Genomic DNA, 21926 nt, shown 5'->3' on the forward strand with positions numbered 1-21926 from the left:
AACACATACATAATTTACAAACTATTAAATCGAGAGACAATTATCTTCCCATTCCATACATACATACCCATATGCAAATGTATATACATATACATATGTATATACATGTATGTATGTATGTTTGTGAGCACAAAATCGACCAAATGCAAATGCTGGGCTTTAAAATTACTACAAGCAGCAAAAGTTACGCACACAGGCCACGAATGCTCATGTTTCCAGAGACTGCAAGTGTGTGTGTCTGTGTGCACACTCGTCGCGAAAGCATTGCCATGAGTATCAACGCTTTCATACCTTTCTCACGAATAACCATACAAACGCTTACGTTTTGTTTGCATGAGCGTGACAAACGCTTTTATGATTAGGTATACCCTTCACTTCAAAGGGAAAGAGCTGGGATCATCGCGAACAAAATTCAATTTTTGTGCGCTGCTGAGTTCGGTGATTTGAAAGACCAAAGAGAGAGATAGAGTGAGAGAGAGAGTAGGACAAATAGCGCATAGCCTTGCTTCATATAAGAATGGGACCATTTCGTTTGAGCGCTCGCAACGAACTGACTTTGTAGTGTTGTATTTTCACTGCTCGAGCCGTAAGAGACGGAGCCGAGCAACTACGAAGGTGAGTAGTCCCTAATGCACATTTTTTCGGTGGTGAAAAAGTTTGTTCTACATGTCTCATCTATGTGTTCTTTGGTCAGTGATGTTAATTAACACCAATATCGAGTGTGGTCCTGACGAGGTTGCCAGTTGGTTACGATGGATGTAATCGAACGTACTAGTGAAAATCGGACAGTTGATTAGCAAGAGGAAGAAGGACAACAGTGCAGGAACACGCTGCACTCCACAAAATTATTTAATCTGCAGAAATATCCGACAGATATAAATAGTCCAGCGGATCTATATTTTAACTAGAAGTCTGGTTACACACGCGAGAGGTCACGAAGTACTTTAGCGGATTAGAATGATGATCTGAATTGCTCACCAAACCAATCCTACCGGCTGCGCCAAAAATAAGACCGACTTTAAAGGTTAAATAAACAAGTAAGAAGACTCTAGTCGAGACTGCTCGACTAGGATATACCCTGAACCCTCTAATCTGATATTCTTATCAGTCTGCACTTCTTTTCGACACACATACATACACACGCACGTATTAGAACGCGCTCTGCTAACTGCGCAGTAAGCAGCGACTGCGCTTGGTCTGCGCTGTAGTGTGGGCAACATTATAAGAATTTATTTGTTGAATAATTTAATTTTTTGACGTACAATCTTAATGAAACTTTCAGAGCGTAATCATGTGGTGAAAATGTATGTACATTCCAAAGCACAAGTCTCTAGTACTTGAAATACGCCTGGGGTAAATAACAATAAAAATCGAAATTATATAAAATACATATATGTCTACATTTAAAATTTGCAAGCTCTAGCTCTAAAGGTGTAGGAGATATAATTAAATAACTAGCTTTTGATAAGGATTTTAATCGATAATAAAATATCGGGAGTAGTTATCGATATAAAAAGAAAAACTTGATATGCGCGTGATATACACGGACCTAGGAAAAAAAATTTCAAGTCTCTAGTTCTTATATCTTCTGAGATCGACGCGTTCATACATACGGACGGACGGACGGACGGACGGACGGACAGACAGACGGACAGGGCCAAATCGACTCAGCTCGTCGCCCTGATCAAGAATATATATACTTTGTGGGGCCTGCCACGCCTCCTTCTGCCTGTTACATACTTTTAACAAAACCATTATACCCTGATTTCCCATTGAAAATGGGTTCAGGGTATTAAAATGTTTATTTCTTAATAACTTATAACGAAGTACAATTATGGAGTTCCCACGAGAAGGGTTTGATGCGTTTTCCAAGCGTTGGAGAGCGACTTGTTTATAGTGAATGAGTAGACGATGGGCTGATTTACGTATAAATGGACGTTGGGATGATTGTTTCTAAGCGGACGCTGGAACGATTTGTTTATGAGTAGTCGCTACGACGATTTGTTTATGCTGAGTGATGGAGGGGATCGTGGCTTTGGTGTTTTGTTTAAGTGTGGGTGAGCGCTGATGAATATATTACTTCCCCATCCTAAAGAGATTAGCCTGTCCTCAGGCGGAAAATGTAGGGTACAGTTGTGGATTCTAATGGTACATGAGTTTCGGGAAGTGGTTGTTTCTTCTGGTGTTGAATTACTTGATTTCATGGCTGTTTTATCTCTTATGATAATTATACCCTGAACCCATTTTCAATGTGAAATCAGGGTATGATGGTTTCGTTGAAATGTATGTAACAGGCAGATGGAAGCGTGTCAGACCAGTCAATGTAAATGTATTCTTGATCAGGGCGACGAGCTGAGTCGATTTGGCCCTGTCCGTCTGTCTGTCCGTCCGTCTGTCGGTATGAATGAACGACGCGTTTCAGAATTCAGAAGATATAAGAGATAGTTTGGGTCACTTGCGCAGAACTAAAATATCAGTTGTCCAACACTGCTTGTCAAATGCAGATGTGAACAAGTAAGAAAACTCTAGTCGTGAGTGCTCGATTAGATATTACCCTAAACCAAACTAACAAAAATGCCCATTTAGTATGGCTAAAATTTCAATTTCGATTTATTCAGAAATATAAATTAAATACAAAACTCATTTAATAAAATAGAAAAATATTTTGAAACAATTAAAAACAAGTAAGAACGTTGCAGTCGGGCGTTACCGACTGCGGAATACTCATTCACATCCCATCAACAATTTAGTAGTTAAGTTTCGCTCTAATACTGTAGATTATACACGTTTTTCCGATTTGCCACGCCCCAACTGGGCGTAGACACCTCATTTTTTGGTCAGTTTTTAGAAAGAGATAACGGTACCCTATCTGCAAAGTTTGAATGCTTAACCTCAAAAAATGTGAAAATTACAGGGTATTTTTCGATATGCCACGCCCCTAAAGAGGCGCAAAAATTATTTTTGGGGAATCGATAGAGGAGGCTACCAGTAACTCAACTATCCAAATTTAAAGCTTCTAGCTATTATACTTTAGGAGATATAAACTTTTGTGGTTTGCCACGCCCCCTGTGGGCGGACATATATCCGACAAAACTTTTTGGTCTTGGGTGATCAGTCCGAGTATATATACAAAATTTGAGGTCTCTGCCATCAGTAGTGTCCAAAATATAGGAGAATTTAAAAAATCACTATATCTTCAGGTCCGATTTGCCACGCCCCCAATGGGCATAGACTTATAATTTTATTTTTAGACTTTATAGAGTCATACCATTAGCTGACGTGCAAAATTTCAGCATTCTAGGTTTACAACTTTAGGAGATACAGTTTTATCCGATTTGCCACGCCCCCAATGGGCGTAGATATATCCGCCATAGCTCGTGATCTTGGGTGGTCAACGCGGACCTACATACCAAATTTCAGCTTTCTAGCTCTTTAACTAACATGATTTCTGGTATATCGGAAAATGCATTTTCCGATTTGCCACGCCCCTAGAGGGCGGATCGGGAAAATTTCAACACTTTATAAATCGGAGATATACACGAGTATGTGTTCCAAATTTCAAGTCTCTAGCTTCAATAGCGCCGAAATAGATTGCGTTCATACGGACAGACGGACAGACGGACGGACGGACAGACGGACAGACGGACGGACAGCAAGACGGACATTGCACAAAACCAATATACTGATTCACTTTCGTGAATGAGTATAAAAAAACACATCCCATTTTGCCCACTGGGATTAATCAGGTACCACATTTTTAAAAAACATTCAGGTACCACATTTTGAAAAAACATTCATTCTGAGGGAAGGCATGGGCTCTCGCTGCGAAGAAATTTCAATTTGTGAGCGCTGCTTGTGCTCACATGCATACATACATATACATATTTGAGAGAGCAGAGAGCATCGTGAGAGAGAGAGAGCAAGGGAAACATTCAGCGTAGAGGGATCTTTTGTTCAACAGTCGACCATCTCGATCGAGCGCATGAAGCGAAATGATTGTGCTTTCGTATATTTTCGTAACCCGAACCCAAAAAGTGAAGAGCCGAGCAAATACGAAGTGTCTGGGAGATAACTCCCGAAAAAAGTGTGCAAAACGCTTTACACTACTTGTCCGGTCTATGTGTTCTCTGGTTAGTGGTACACACGAGTATGCATGCCAAATTTCAGCTCTCTAGCTCTTATATATTCTGAGATCCTTTTGCTCATACGGACGGACGGACAGACAGGGCCAAATCAACTCAGCTCGTCGCCCTGATCAAGAATATATATACTTTGTGGGGTTTGCCACGCCTCCTTCTCCTTGTTACATACATTTCAACAAAACCATTATATCCTGATTTCCCATTGAAAATGGGGTATTATTATATGCATTTTATACAATTTCGCTTTTTGTCAAAATTTACCCCCACCTCTTATTCACCTCTCACCATCACATTTGTAAAAGGCGTATTTCAAATACTAGGGACTTGTGCTTTAGCAAATACATGTATATTTATGTATTTTATATTTATAATCTGTTTCATGAAGATAGTCCATCCAGAAGAAAAGTTATTAAGCAATTAAGTTCCCATAGTAAGCCAACACTGCAACCAATGCGTGTTTATGCGTGCGTATGTATGTCTGTGTGTGTGCGTGTATGTGTGCATATGCGAATAATTATTGAAATATCAGTTGCTCGAAGCGTTCAGGAGATCTCGTAGTCGGGCAGTCTCGACTACAGCTTTCTTACTTTTTATATTTGTTTTATGAAAATAGTGTATAATGTCGATTTTGTCGTTGTTACCTTTTATGAATTCAATTTATCTGTTATATAAGTTTAAAGGTCTTACTGAAATAGGTATTAAGTTTTGGTTGTCTTCCTGAGCACTATGAATGGTTGCTCGGGAGCTACTTATTTCTTCTCCTAAGAGATTTTCTTCTAGTTTGATTCTAGAGAGGGCATCTGCTACGTGGTTTTATTTTCCTGGTAGATATTTAATATTATAGTCGTATTCGTTTAACTCAATCTTCCATCTTTGTAATTTCATGTTCGGTTCTTTTATATTGTGTAGCCATACTAGTGGTTTATAATCGCTAAAAATTTGTAATTTTTGACCGAAGATATATGGTCTGAAATATTTGGTAACTCATACGATGGCTAGTAGTTCCATTTCTATTGCTGAATAATTAAGTTCGTGATCGTTTAAAGTTCTGCTTGCGAAACAGATTGCTTTGTGGTCCTGTGGGAGGACTGCTCCTATAGCCGCATTTTTTGCGTCTGTGGTTAGAGAGAAAGTTTTGTTGAAATGTGGGTAGATTAATATTGGGTCATTTGTTATAAGCACTTTCATTTTCTCGAATGCTGAGATGAAATCTTGGTTGGTTATATAATTTTTATTTTGGCAAAGTTTGGAATAAACTTTTCATTATAGCTGCTACTTTATCGGGATTAGGTTTGATTCCTTCTGTTGTTATTATATGTCCTAGGAATTGTGTTTCCTTTTTTTTATAAATTCGCATTTATATAATTGGAGCTTTAAATTGGCTTTGCGTAATCTGTTAAATACTTTTGTATGGAAATTAAGTGTTCATCTAGTGAGGTTGAGAATATGATTATGTCGTCGAGCCCTTTGCTAGATCGATACTGGTAAAATATTGGAATTTGCCGAGTTTATCAAAGATTTCATCCATGGTGGGTATTGGGTATTTATCATCTATTGTGACTTCATTTAGTCCACGATAGTTGATGACTAAGCGCTATTTGTTTTTTCTTTGGAAGCGTCCTCTTTTTTAGGTACGATCCCTAAACATGAAACATAAATAATAGGGTGAATTAGATTTTCTAATGATTCCTTGTTTTAACATTTCATTAATTTCTTTGTTGACTTCTTGGTTAAGAATTTGAGGATGTCTATAAAGGTATTTATAGATGGGGGCCTCATGTTTGGTTATTATTTTATGTTTGATTGTACTAGTAAAGGTCAAATTAAACTCACTAAATACTCTGTAATTTTCACATTTTTTGAGGGTAAAGCATTCAAACTTTGCAGTTAGGGTACCGTTATCTCGTTCTAAGAACTGACCCAAAATGAGGTGTCTACGCCCAGTAGGGGCGTGGCAAATCGGGAAAACTGCATTTTCTACAGTGTTAGAGCGAAAGGCTTCCATTAAAATTGGTGTTGTACAAACGCCGTAGAAGTTCCTCGCAAGGTGTGTGAGTTTTAAACTCATTCATCAGGGCGGATCGAAGACTAGTCCAGCCTGCGGCTTATGTGAGTTGAGACACTCGCTGTCCTGCTCCAGTTAGCAGCATCTCGGTGGTTCCATACATTAAGCTATGCTGGCGGACGTCTTTTGTTGGATATAGCTGCATTATGTAGTCGATGCGTCTGATGAAAGCGCTTAATCCATTGGTGTCACCGTGGAATGTAGGCACCTGCCTTAGAAGGGTTAGGGCCTGATTGAGGTGGGTCTCCGACAATTCCAGAGTCATGATGGAGCCGTTTAATTGGTTTAGTTAAGCACTTGTTTGTTTGGGAGTTTTTATATAGTTAGCTCACTATTAAGTTACACACAGTTGGCACGAAATTGTGAGTGGGTTTTTGTTCCTTTGATTGTTTCACTTAATTGGATCAATCGTTGTAAGTTGAACAGTTTTTGGTCACTGATCAGAGAACACATAGACTAGACATGTAGAACAAACTTTTTCAACACCGAAAAAATGCGCTGAGCGGACCGGACAACTTCGTATTTGGTCGGCTCGGTCTTCTGAGGCTCAAGCAGTGAAAATAAGACAAGACAAAATCAGTGTGCTGCGACTGCTGCCACGAAATGCACGCATTACTAAATGAAGCACGGATATGCGCTCTTTTTCCCTTACTCTCTCCCTCTCTTTATGCTCTCTCTCTCTCTCTATATGGTCTCTCAAATAGCAGCAGCGCACAAAAATTGAATTTTGTTCGCGATGATCCCAGCTCTTTCCCTTTGAAGTGAAGGGTATACCTAATCATAAAAGCGTTTGTCACGCTCATGCAAACAAAACGTAAGCGTTTGTATGGTTATTCGTGAGAAGGGTATGAAAGCGTTGATACTCATGGCAATGCTTTCGCGACGAGTGTGCACACAGACACACACACTAGCAGTCTCTGGAAACATGATTCGTGGCCTGTGTGCGTAACTTTTGCTGCTTGTAGTAATTTTAAAGCCCAGCATTTGCATTTGGTCGATTTTTGCTCACAAACATACATACATACATGTATATACATATGTACATTTGATTGTGTGTATGCATGAGATGCGATGCTCACAATTATGGGATATCACTTGTAGAAGCATTTGTATGCCTCTGTCCTTTACATGTGCGTATGTGTACATATGTCTTTGTGTGTATGCATGGGATATGAGCATTGGCGTGGACCTACCTCAATCTAAAATTGTGTGAACGATTTAGAGTTCGAAATACGATTTGCAGAATCGCATTTATGTACATACATAGAAATATTTAATTAGCTAACTAAAGTGACAAGTGCACTTTCTAATACTTTTGATATTTGTTTTTTTACTTGCATGATTTTTATGTCATCTTGACCTCTATATGTATGAACATATGCTTATTTTAAAAATTGCATATGAACATATGTATGTATATGCTTTGGAATATTTCGGGTTGCAGACTATAAATATATACTTCAAATGGGACATGAAATACACATGTCATATTAAGTCATAAAGGCCCATTCGACAGTCACTTTACAATGCAAACCATACATAATTTACAAACTATTAAATCGAGAGACAATTATCTTCCCATTCTATACATACATACCCATATGCAAATGTATATACATATACATATGTATATACATGTATGTATGTATGTTTGTGAGCACAAAATCGACCAAATGCAAATGCTGGGCTTTAAAATTACTACAAGCAGCAAAAGTTACGCACACAGGCCACGAATGCTCATGTTTCCAGAGACTGCAAGTGTGTGTGTCTGTGTGCACACTCGTCGCGAAAGCATTGCCATGAGTATCAACGCTTTCATACCCTTCTCACGAATAACCATACAAACGCTTACGTTTTGTTTGCATGAGCGTGACAAACGCTTTTATGATTAGGTATACCCTTCACTTCAAAGGGAAAGAGCTGGGATCATCGCGAACAAAATTCAATTTTTGTGCGCTGCTGAGTTCGGTGATTTGAAAGACCAAAGAGAGAGATAGAGTGAGAGAGAGAGAGTAGGACAAATAGCGCATAGCCTTGCTTCATATAAGAATGGGACCATTTCGTTTGAGCGCTCGCAACGAACTGACTTTGTAGTGTTGTATTTTCACTGCTCGAGCCGTAAGAGACGGAGCCGAGCAACTACGAAGGTGAGTAGTCCCTAATGCACATTTTTTCGGTGGTGAAAAAGTTTGTTCTACATGTCTCATCTATGTGTTCTTTGGTCAGTGATGTTAATTAACACCACTAACCAGAGAACACATAGACCGGACAAGTAGTGTAAAGCGTTTTGCACACTTTTTTTCGGGAGTTATCTCCCAGACACTTCGTATTTGCTCGGCTCTTCACTTTTTGGGTTCGAGCTACGAAAACATACGAAAGCACAATCATTTCACTTCATGCGCTCGACCGAGATGGTCGACTGTTGAACAAAGGATCCCTCTGCGCTGAATGTTTCCCTTGCTCTCTCTCTCTCACGATGCTCTCTGCTCTCTCAAATATGTATATGTATGTATGCATGTGAGCACAAGCAGCGCTCACAAATTGAAATTTCTTCGCAGCGAGAGCCCATGCCTACCCTTATGTGTGAAGAGTATACTGAACTTTTCAAACCGTTTGCCATGCGTTTTCGTTATTATTTGTGGGAAGGGTATGAAGGCGTTGGTGCGCATAATGAAAATGTTTTCGCGACGAGCATGCACACACACACTTACAGTATGCTACATGTACTATGAGCATTTGTATGCCTGTGTGCGAAGCTCTTGCTGCCTGTAGCAATTTTAAATCCCAGCATTTGCATTTGGTCGATCTTGTGAAGTGCTCACATACATATGTATGTATGTATGTATATACATTTGATTGTGTGTACGCATGGGAGGCGCTGCTCACAATTTTGGGATATAACTTGTAGAAGCACTTGTATGCCTGTGTGCCTTTACATGTGCGTGTGTGTATGTGTTTGTATGTATGCATGGGAGATGAACATTGGCGTGTGCCTCCCTCAACTTAGAATGGTGTGAACGATTTTGGGCTTTGATTGAAGAGGCGCGCTTATGTTTAAGTACCTGTTTTGATTCAATGATCGTGGGTTTACCTATCAGAATGAATGTTTTTTAAAAATGTGGTACCTGATTAATCCAAATTTTTGTAAAAATTATCAATTTGACCTATTTACGTATTCATCTTTTTAAAAAGGTGTCAAATTGACCTACATATGTATGCACAAGTGCAAGGGTTAAAAAAACACATCCCATTTTGCCCATTGGAATTAATCAGGTACCACATTTTTAAAAAACATTCATTCTGATAGGTAAACCCACGATCATTGAATCAAAACAGGTACTTAAACATAAGCGCGCCTCTTCAATCAAAGCCCAAAATCGTTCACACCATTCTAAGTTGAGGGAGGCACACGCCAATGTTCATCTCCCATGCATACATACAAACACATACACACACGCACATGTAAAGGCACACAGGCATACAAGTGCTTCTACAAGTTATATCCCAAAATTGTGAGCAGCGCCTCCCATGCGTACACACAATCAAATGTATATACATACATACATACATATGTATGTGAGCACTTCACAAGATCGACCAAATGCAAATGCTGGGATTTAAAATTGCTACAGGCAGCAAGAGCTTCGCACACAGGCATACAAATGCTCATAGTACATGTAGCATACTGTAAGTGTGTGTGTGCATGCTCGTCGCGAAAACATTTTCATTATGCGCACCAACGCTTTCATACCCTTCCCACAAATAATATCGAAAACGCATGGCAAACGGTTTGAAAAGTTCGGTATACTCTTCACACAGAAGGGAAGGCATGGGTTCTCGCTGCGAAGAAATTTCAATTTTCGTTAGCGTACTTGTGCTCACATGCAGTACATAGTACATGTAGCAAGGGACAGTGTGTGTGTGCATGCTCGTCGCGAAAACATTTTCATTATGCGCACCAACGCCTTCATACCCTTCCCACAAATAATAACGAAAACGCATGGCAAACGGTTTGAAAAGTTCGGTATACTCTTCACACATAAGGGTAGGCATGGGCTCTCGCTGCGAAGAAATTTCAATTTGTGAGCGCTGCTTGTGCTCACATGCATACATACATATACATATTTGAGAGAGCAGAGAGCATCGTGAGAGAGAGAGAGCAAGGGAAACATTCAGCGCAGATGGATCCTTTGTTCAACAGTCGACCATCTCGGTCGAGCGCATGAAGCGAAATGATTGTGCTTTCGTATGTTTTCGTAGCTCGAACCCAAAAAGTGAAGAGCCGTGCAAATACGAAGTGTCTGGGAGATAACTCCCGAAAAAAAGTGTGCAAAACGCTTTACACTACTTGTCCGGTCTATGTGTTCTCTGGTTAGTGTTAACACCAATATCGAGTGTGGTCCTGACGAGGTTGCCAGTTGGTTACGATGGATGTAATCGAACGTACTAGTGAAAGTCGGACAGTTGATTAGCAAGAGGAAGAAGGACAACAGTGCAGGAACACGCTGCACTCCACAAAATTATTTAATCTGCAGAAATATCCGACAGATATAAATAGTCCAGCGGATCTATATTTTAACTAGAAGTCTGGTTACACACGCGAGAGGTCACGAAGTACTTTAGCGGATTAGAATGATGATCTGAATTGCTCACCAAACCAATCCTACCGGCTGCGCCAAAAATAAGACCGACTTTAAAGGTTAAATAAAAAATGTTTATTTCTTTATAACTTATAACGAAGTACAATTATGGAGTTCCCACGAGAAGGGTTTGATGCGTTTTCCAAGCGTTGGAGAGCGACTTGTTTATAGTGAATGAGTAGACGATGGGCTGATTTACGTATAAATGGACGTTGGGATGATTGTTTCTAAGCGGACGCTGGAACGATTTGTTTATGAGTAGTCGCTACGACGATTTGTTTATGCTGAGTGATGGAGGGGATCGTGGCTTTGGTGTTTTGTTTAAGTGTGGGTGAGCGCTGATGAATATATTACTTCCCCATCCTAAAGAGATTAGCCTGTCCTCAGGCGGAAAATGTAGGGTACAGTTGTGGATTCTAATGGTACATGAGTTTCGGGAAGTGGTTGTTTCTTCTGGTGTTGAATTACTTGATTTCATGGCTGTTTTATCTCTTATGATAATTATACCCTGAACCCATTTTCAATGTGAAATCAGGGTATAATGGTTTCGTTGAAATGTATGTAACAGGCAGATGGAAGCGTGTCAGACCAGTCAATGTAAATGGGCGACGAGCTGAGTCGATTTGGCCCTGTCCGTCTGTCTGTCCGTCCGTCTGTCGGTATGAATGAACGACGCGTTTCAGAATTCAGAAGATATAAGAGATAGTTTGGGTCACTTGCGCAGAACTAAAATATCAGTTGTCCAACACTGCTTGTCAAATGCAGATGTGAACAAGTAAGAAAACTCTAGTCGTGAGTGCTCGATTAGATATTACCCTAAACCAAACTAACAAAAATGCCCATTTAGTATGGCTAAAATTTCAATTTCGATTTATTCAGAAATATAAATTAAATACAAAACTCATTTAATAAAATAGAAAAATATTTTGAAACAATTAAAAACAAGTAAGAACGTTGCAGTCGGGCGTTATCGACTGCGGAATACTCATTCACATCCCATCAACAATTTAGTAGTTAAGTTTCGTTCTAATACTGTAGAATATACAGGTTTTTCCGATTTGCCACGCCCCAACTGGGCGTAGACACCTCATTTTTGGTCAGTTTTTAGAAAGAGATAACGTTACCCTAACTGCAAAGTTTGAGTGCTTACCCTAAAAAAATGTGAAAATTACAGGGTATTTTTCGATATGCCACGCCCCTAAAGAGGCGTAAAAATTATTTTTGAGGAATCGATAGAGGAGGCTACCAGTAACTCAACTATCCAAATTTGAAGCTTCTAGATATTATACTTTAGGAGATATAAACTTTTGCGGTTTGCCACGCCCCCTGTGGGCGGACATATATCCGACAAAACTTTTTGGTCTTGGGTGATCAGTCCGAGTATATATACAAAATTTGAGGTCTCTGCCATCAATAGTGTCCAAAATATAGGAGAATTTAAAAAATCACTATATCTTCAGGTCCGATTTGCCACGCCCCCAATGGGCGTAGACTTATAATTTATCTTTAGACTTTATAGAATCATACCATTAGCTGACGTGCAAAATTTCAGCATTCTAGGTTTACAACTTTAGGAGATACAGTTTTATCCGATTTGCCACGCCCCCAATGGGCGTAGATATATCCGCCATAGCTCGTGATCTTGGGTGGTCAACGCGGACCTACATACCAAGTTTCAGCTTTCTAGCTCTTCAACAAACATGATTTCTGGTATATCGGAAAATGCATTTTCCGATTTGCCACGCCCCTAGTGGGCGGATCGGGAAAATTTTAACACTTTATAAATCGGAGATATACACGAGTATGTGTTCCAAATTTCAAGTCTCTAGCTTCAATAGCGCCGAAATAGATTGCGTTCATACGGACAGACGGACAGATGGACGGACGGACAGACGGACGGACAGCAAGACGGACATTGCACAAAACCAATATACTGATTCACTTTCGTGAATGAGTATAAAAACATTCAGGTACCACATTTTGAAAAAACATTCATTCTGAGGGAAGGCATGGGCTCTCGCTGCGAAGAAATTTCAATTTGTGAGCGCTGCTTGTGCTCACATGCATACATACATATACATATTTGAGAGAGCAGAGAGCATCGTGAGAGAGAGAGAGCAAGGGAAACATTCAGCGTAGAGGGATCTTTTGTTCAACAGTCGACCATCTCGATCGAGCGCATGAAGCGAAATGATTGTGCTTTCGTATATTTTCGTAACCCGAACCCAAAAAGTGAAGAGCCGAGCAAATACGAAGTGTCTGGGAGATAACTCCCGAAAAAAGTGTGCAAAACGCTTTACACTACTTGTCCGGTCTATGTGTTCTCTGGTTAGTGGTACACACGAGTATGCATGCCAAATTTCAGCTCTCTAGCTCTTATATATTCTGAGATCCTTTTGCTCATACGGACGGACGGACAGACAGGGCCAAATCAACTCAGCTCGTCGCCCTGATCAAGAATATATATACTTTGTGGGGTTTGCCACGCCTCCTTCTCCTTGTTACATACATTTCAACAAAACCATTATATCCTGATTTCCCATTGAAAATGGGGTATTATTATATGCATTTTATACAATTTCGCTTTTTGTCACATTTGTAAAAGGCGTATTTCAAATACTAGGGACTTGTGCTTTAGCAAATACATGTATATTTATGTATTTTATATTTATAATCTGTTTCATGAAGATAGTCCATCCAGAAGAAAAGTTATTAAGCAATTAAGTTCCCATAGTAAGCCAACACTGCAACCAATGCGTGTTTATGCGTGCGTATGTATGTCTGTGTGTGTGCGTGTATGTGTGCATATGCGAATAATTATTGAAATATCAGTTGCTCGAAGCGTTCAGGAGATCTCGTAGTCGGGCAGTCTCGACTACAGCTTTCTTACTTTTTATATTTGTTTTATGAAAATAGTGTATAATGTCGATTTTGTCGTTGTTACCTTTTATGAATTCAATTTATCTGTTATATAAGTTTAAAGGTCTTACTGAAATAGGTATTAAGTTTTGGTTGTCTTCCTGAGCACTATGAATGGTTGCTCGGGAGCTACTTATTTCTTCTCCTAAGAGATTTTCTTCTAGTTTGATTCTAGAGAGGGCATCTGCTACGTGGTTTTATTTTCCTGGTAGATATTTAATATTATAGTCGTATTCGTTTAACTCAATCTTCCATCTTTGTAATTTCATGTTCGGTTCTTTTATATTGTGTAGCCATACTAGTGGTTTATAATCGCTAAAAATTTGTAATTTTTGACCGAAGATATATGGTCTGAAATATTTGGTAACTCATACGATGGCTAGTAGTTCCCTTTCTATTGCTGAATAATTAAGTTCGTGATCGTTTAAAGTTCTGCTTGCGAAACAGATTGCTTTGTGGTCCTGTGGGAGGACTGCTCCTATAGCCGCATTTTTTGCGTCTGTGGTTAGAGAGAAAGTTTTGTTGAAATGTGGGTAGATTAATATTGGGTCATTTGTTATAAGCACTTTCATTTTCTCGAATGCTGAGATGAAATCTTGGTTGGTTATATAATTTTTATTTTGGCAAAGTTTGGAATAAACTTTTCATTATAGCTGCTACTTTATCGGGATTAGGTTTGATTCCTTCTGTTGTTATTATATGTCCTAGGAATTGTGTTTCCTTTTTTTATAAATTCGCATTTATATAATTGGAGCTTTAAATTGGCTTTGCGTAATCTGTTAAATACTTTTGTATGGAAATTAAGTGTTCATCTAGTGAGGTTGAGAATATGATTATGTCGTCGAGCCCTTTGCTAGATCGATACTGGTAAAATATTGGAATTTGCCAAGTTTATCACCATCCATGGTGGGTATTGGGTATTTATCATCTATTGTGACTTCATTTAGTCCACGATAGTTGATGATTAAGCGCTATTTGTTTTTTCTTTGGAAGCGTCCTCTTTTTTAGGTATCCCTAAACATGAAACATAAATAATAGGGTGAATTAGATTTTCTAATGATTCCTTGTTTTAACATTTCATTAATTTCTTTGTTGACTTCTTGGTTAAGAATTTGAGGATGTCTATAAAGGTATTTATAGATGGGGGCCTCATGTTTGGTTATTATTTTATGTTTGATTGTACTAGTAAAGGTCAAATTAAACTCACTAAATACTCTGTAATTTTCACATTTTTTGAGGGTAAAGCATTCAAACTTTGCAGTTAGGGTACCGTTATCTCGTTCTAAGAACTGACCCAAAATGAGGTGTCTACGCCCAGTAGGGGCGTGGCAAATCGGGAAAACTGCATTTTCTACAGTGTTAGAGCGAAAGGCTTCCATTAAAATTGGTGTTGTACAAACGCCGTAGAAGTTCCTCGCAAGGTGTGTGAGTTTTAAACTCATTCATCAGGGCGGATCGAAGACTAGTCCAGCCTGCGGCTTATGTGAGTTGAGACACTCGCTGTCCTGCTCCAGTTAGCAGCATCTCGGTGGTTCCATACATTAAGCTATGCTGGCGGACGTCTTTTGTTGGATATAGCTGCATTATGTAGTCGATGCGTCTGATGAAAGCGCTTAATCCATTGGTGTCACCGTGGAATGTAGGCACCTGCCTTAGAAGGGTTAGGGCCTGATTGAGGTGGGTCTCCGACAATTCCAGAGTCATGATGGAGCCGTTTAATTGGTTTAGTTAAGCACTTGTTTGTTTGGGAGTTTTTATATAGTTAGCTCACTATTAAGTTACACACAGTTGGCACGAAATTGTGAGTGGGTTTTTGTTCCTTTGATTGTTTCACTTAATTAGATCAATCGTTGTTAGTTGAACAGTTTTTGGTCACTGACCAGAGAACACATAGACTAGACATGTAGAACAAACTTTTTCAACACCGAAAAAATGCGCTGAGCGGACCGGACAACTTCGTATTTGGTCGGCTCGGTCTTCTGAGGCTCAAGCAGTGAAAATAAGACAAGACAAAATCAGTGTGCTGCGACTGCTGCCACGAAATGCACGCATTACTAAATGAAGCACGGATATGCGCTCTTTTTCCCTTACTCTCTCCCTCTCTTTATGCTCTCTCTCTCTCTCTATATGGTCTCTCAAATAGCAGCAGCGCACAAAAAATTGAATTTTGTTCGCGATGATCCCAGCTCTTTCCCTTTGAAGTGAAGGGTATACCTAATCATAAAAGCGTTTGTCACGCTCATGCAAACAAAACGTAAGCGTTTGTATGGTTATTCGTGAGAAGGGTATGAAAGCGTTGATACTCATGGCAATGCTTTCGCGACGAGTGTGCACACAGACACACACACTAGCAGTCTCTGGAAACATGATTCGTGGCCTGTGTGCGTAACTTTTGCTGCTTGTAGTAATTTTAAAGCCCAGCATTTGCATTTGGTCGATTTTTGCTCACAAACATACATACATACATGTATATACATATGTACATTTGATTGTGTGTATGCATGAGATGCGATGCTCACAATTATGGGATATCACTTGTAGAAGCATTTGTATGCCTCTGTCCTTTACATGTGCGTATGTGTACATATGTCTTTGTGTGTATGCATGGGATATGAGCATTGGCGTGGACCTACCTCAATCTAAAATTGTGTGAACGATTTAGAGTTCGAAATACGATTTGCAGAATCGCATTTATGTACATACATAGAAATATTTAATTAGCTAACTAAAGTGACAAGTGCACTTTCTAATACTTTTGATATTTGTTTTTTTTACTTGCATGATTTTTATGTCATCTTGACCTCTATATGTATGAACATATGCTTATTTTAAAAATTGCATATGAACATATGTATGTATATGCTTTGGAATATTTCGGGTTGCAGACTATAAATATATACTTCAAATGGGACATGAAATACACATGTCATATTAAGTCATAAAGGCCCATTCGACAGTCACTTTACAATGCAAACCATACATAATTTACAAACTATTAAATCGAGAGACAATTATCTTCCCATTCCATACATACATACCCATATGCAAATGTATATACATATACATATGTATATACATGTATGTATGTATGTTTGTGAGCACAAAATCGACCAAATGCAAATGCTGGGCTTTAAAATTACTACAAGCAGCAAAAGTTACGCACACAGGCCACGAATGCTCATGTTTCCAGAGACTGCAAGTGTGTGTGTCTGTGTGCACACTCGTCGCGAAAGCATTGCCATGAGTATCAACGCTTTCATACCCTTCTCACGAATAACCATACAAACGCTTACGTTTTGTTTGCATGAGCGTGACAAACGCTTTTATGATTAGGTATACCCTTCACTTCAAAGGGAAAGAGCTGGGATCATCGCGAACAGAATTCAATTTTTGTGCGTTGCTGAGTTCGGTGATTTGAAAGACCAAAGAGAGAGATAGAGTGAGAGAGAGAGTAGGACAAATAGCGCATAGCCTTGCTTCATATAAGAATGGGACCATTTCGTTTGAGCGCTCGCAACGAACTGACTTTGTAGTGTTGTATTTTCACTGCTCGAGCCGTAAGAGACGGAGCCGAGCAACTACGAAGGTGAGTAGTCCCTAATGCACATTTTTTCGGTGGTGAAAAAGTTTGTTCTACATGTCTCATCTATGTGTTCTTTGGTCAGTGATGTTAATTAACACCAATATCGAGTGTGGTCCTGACGAGGTTGCCAGTTGGTTACGATGGATGTAATCGAACGTACTAGTGAAAATCGGACAGTTGATTAGCAAGACGAAGAAGGACAACAGTGCAGGAACACGCTGCACTCCACAAAATTATTTAATCTGCAGAAATATCCGACAGATATAAATAGTCCAGCGGATCTATATTTTAACTAGAAGTCTGGTTACACACGCGAGAGGTCACGAAGTACTTTAGCGGATTAGAATGATGATCTGAATTGCTCACCAAACCAATCCTACCGGCTGCGCCAAAAATAAGACCGACTTTAAAGGTTAAATAAAAAATGTTTATTTCTTAATAACTTATAACGAAGTACAATTATGGAGTTCCCACGAGAAGGGTTTGATGCGTTTTCCAAGCGTTGGAGAGCGACTTGTTTATAGTGAATGAGTAGACGATGGGCTGATTTACGTATAAATGGACGTTGGGATGATTGTTTCTAAGCGGACGCTGGAACGATTTGTTTATGAGTAGTCGCTACGACGATTTGTTTATGCTGAGTGATGGAGGGGATCGTGGCTTTGGTGTTTTGTTTAAGTGTGGGTGAGCGCTGATGAATATATTACTTCCCCATCCTAAAGAGATTAGCCTGTCCTCAGGCGGAAAATGTAGGGTACAGTTGTGGATTCTAATGGTACATGAGTTTCGGGAAGTGGTTGTTTCTTCTGGTGTTGAATTACTTGATTTCATGGCTGTTTTATCTCTTATGATAATTATACCCTGAACCCATTTTCAATGTGAAATCAGGGTATAATGGTTTCGTTGAAATGTATGTAACAGGCAGATGGAAGCGTGTCAGACCAGTCAATGTAAATGGGCGACGAGCTGAGTCGATTTGGCCCTGTCCGTCTGTCTGTCCGTCCGTCTGTCGGTATGAATGAACGACGCGTTTCAGAATTCAGAAGATATAAGAGATAGTTTGGGTCACTTGCGCAGAACTAAAATATCAGTTGTCCAACACTGCTTGTCAAATGCAGATGTGAACAAGTAAGAAAACTCTAGTCGTGAGTGCTCGATTAGATATTACCCTAAACCAAACTAACAAAAATGCCCATTTAGTATGGCTAAAATTTCAATTTCGATTTATTCAGAAATATAAATTAAATACAAAACTCATTTAATAAAATAGAAAAATATTTTGAAACAATTAAAAACAAGTAAGAACGTTGCAGTCGGGCGTTACCGACTGCGGAATACTCATTCACATCCCATCAACAATTTAGTAGTTAAGTTTCGCTCTAATACTGTAGATTATACACGTTTTTCCGATTTGCCACGCCCCAACTGGGCGTAGACACCTCATTTTTTGGTCAGTTTTTAGAAAGAGATAACGGTACCCTATCTGCAAAGTTTGAATGCTTAACCTCAAAAAATGTGAAAATTACAGGGTATTTTTCGATATGCCACGCCCCTAAAGAGGCGCAAAAATTATTTTTGGGGAATCGATAGAGGAGGCTACCAGTAACTCAACTATCCAAATTTAAAGCTTCTAGCTACTATACTTTAGGAGATATAAACTTTTGTGGTTTGCCACGCCCCCTGTGGGCGGACATATATCCGACAAAACTTTTGGTCTTGGGTGATCAGTCCGAGTATATATACAAAATTTGAGGTCTCTGCCATCAGTAGTGTCCAAAATATAGGAGAATTTAAAAAATCACTATATCTTCAGGTCCGATTTGCCACGCCCCCAATGGGCATAGACTTATAATTTTATTTTTAGACTTTATCAGAGTCATACCATTAGCTGACGTGCAAAATTTTAGCATTCTAGGTTTACAACTTTAGGAGATACAGTTTTTTCCGATTTGCCACGCCCCCAATGGGCGTAGATATATCCGCCATAGCTCGTGATCTTGGGTGGTCAACGCGGACCTACATACCAAATTTCAGCTTTCTAGCTCTTTAACTAACATGATTTCTGGTATATCGGAAAATGCATTTTCCGATTTGCCACGCCCCTAGAGGGCGGATCGGGAAAATTTCAACACTTTATAAATCGGAGATATACACGAGTATGTGTTCCAAATTTCAAGTCTCTAGCTTCAATAGCGCCGAAATAGATTGCGTTCATACGGACAGACGGACAGACGGACGGACGGACAGACGGACAGACGGACGGACAGCAAGACGGACATTGCACAAAACCAATATACTGATTCACTTTCGTGAATGAGTATAAAAACTAACATCAGTTGCACCGCGCGGGATTCGAACCCGCGACTTCTCGACCGAGAGTCACGCAGCTACTCACTACGCCACTTAACTTTTGGAAGCTGCGTTGGAAAAAGTCACTGTTGCAGCGCCGTCTAGCAAGATTACACCGAACTAACTGCTGACGTGATTCTAAGAATCTGCTAGAATAACCAAACTAATAAAAACGGACATTTAGTATGGCTAAAATTTTAATTTCAGTGTATTTTTGAAATATAAATTAAATAGAACAAGTAAGAAAGCTGTAGTCGGGAATGCTCGACTAGGAGATCCCCTGAACCCTTCGAGCAATAGATATTTCAATCCTTTTTCCCGTCTTTCTGTTTACACAAGACACACGCACACACACAAACACACACACACGCACACAAGCACCCACGTCTAAACACGCATGGCCTGCAGTGTGTGTTTGCTATGAGAACTTAATTGTTTAATAACTTTTCTTGTGAACATACGATCTTCATGAAACTTTCAGATTATGATTATAATATGGATATGCATGTATTTGTCAAAGCACAAGTCTCTAGTGTTAGAAATACTATATTTTACAAATGTGAGGGTAAGGGGATGATTTAGGGGTGGGGGTGACAAAAACCGAAATTGTATAAAATGCATTAATGTATACATTTAAAATTTGGAGACTCTAGCGTCAAAGATGTAGGAGATATAAATTTATTACTGGTTTTCGATATTGTTTTTAATCGATAAGAAAATAGCGGGGCACGTTATCGATATTTAAAGCAAAACTCGATTAGCGCGTGCTATACACGGACCTAGGAAACAATTTCAAGCCTCTAGCTCTTATATCTTCTGAGATCGACGCGTTCAAACGTACGGACAGACGGACAGAAGGACAGACGGACGGACGGACATATATACAATATTCTTCTCTGAAGACCCTTCATGATGCGGAGATTATAGGGTTTAAATTAACTTTCCCATCGTGATTATTATTTATCACATATCAGGGATATAAACCCTCCCTCTTCTGATGTACAAGTTTATGCGCAACATATAACTTGTATTAAAGTAGTTTATGAACATGTAAATGATAGAGACTTGCTTCTTGTGTTGGGTGAGGACGGCAAACCAGAAGATTTACGCTTAAAGTTTACATATGAGTAAAATTGGTTAGGATCTCGAGCAAACTGACGTTTGCAACGTATAAGATAATTCTCATAACAAAGAGAATTTAAAAGAAGAATTTAAAGCACGTATATCACACGCTTCGCTGACTGCGCTCGACCTACTCAGTTCGTCGATCAAGAATGTATACTGGAATATATAGTCTATGGGGTCTGCGATGATTCCTTCTGCATGTTAAAAAGTTGGAAGATCTGTTATTTCCAAAAGGTATTGCGAGATTTCTGCTATTCCGCAGTTATTTGAAATAAGTAATAAAGCTCTAGTCGAGACTGCTCGACTACGAGATCCCCTGAACCCTTCGAGCAATAGATATTTCAATAATTTTTCGCGTCTTTCTACTTACAGAAGATCAAGAATATATATACTTTATGGGGTATTTAAATCCCTTAATGGCTAAGTTTATAAAATTACGTTTATATGAATAAAACCTTGTTATTATTTTTATTTCTAAATAAAAATATGTTTCTGTATTCAATAGTAACACTAACCAGAGCGTACAGCGTTTTGCACACTTTTTTTTCGAGCTTTAGTTCATTGTAGTTCAATAGTTTTGTAAGATCAGAAGCGTTTTTCTGTCTAGAATGAGTTTCAGAGTATGGGGGTGCTGTTCTAACTAAACAAATGAGCCGTATATTAAATTCAGCGCATCGTGGGTGCGACGTTTATTCGTAGAGTTTTTGATATAGACTAAATTACAAACGTATGAGCAAGCGCAGCTTGCTTAGAGCTAGGCGAATGAATGCAAGTAATGAGAGTTTTACAATGCAAGAGAGGCAAGTAATTAGGGTGAACCAAAATATAACAAGTAAGAAAGCTCTAGTCGAGACTTCTCGACTACGAGATCCCCTGAAGCCTTGGAGCAATAGCTATTTCAATAATTTTTCGCGTCTTTCAGTTTATACACGAAACACGCACACACACACACGTACAATTGGTAATGCTGAGGCCAGAGCAAATGGTAGCCCGCAAATGCATCCTGGCGAGAAGAAGCTATCAACGGGCTCGCGGCTGGTCAACGTTTTTTAAGAAACAATTAGTAGTTAAGAAATTATACGCAGGTAAACAGGTGCAGGCTA

The sequence above is a fragment of the Drosophila mojavensis genome, unplaced genomic scaffold (assembly GCF_018153725.1).
Source record: "Drosophila mojavensis isolate 15081-1352.22 unplaced genomic scaffold, ASM1815372v1 contig_74, whole genome shotgun sequence".
Classification (NCBI taxonomy): domain Eukaryota; kingdom Metazoa; phylum Arthropoda; class Insecta; order Diptera; family Drosophilidae; genus Drosophila; species Drosophila mojavensis.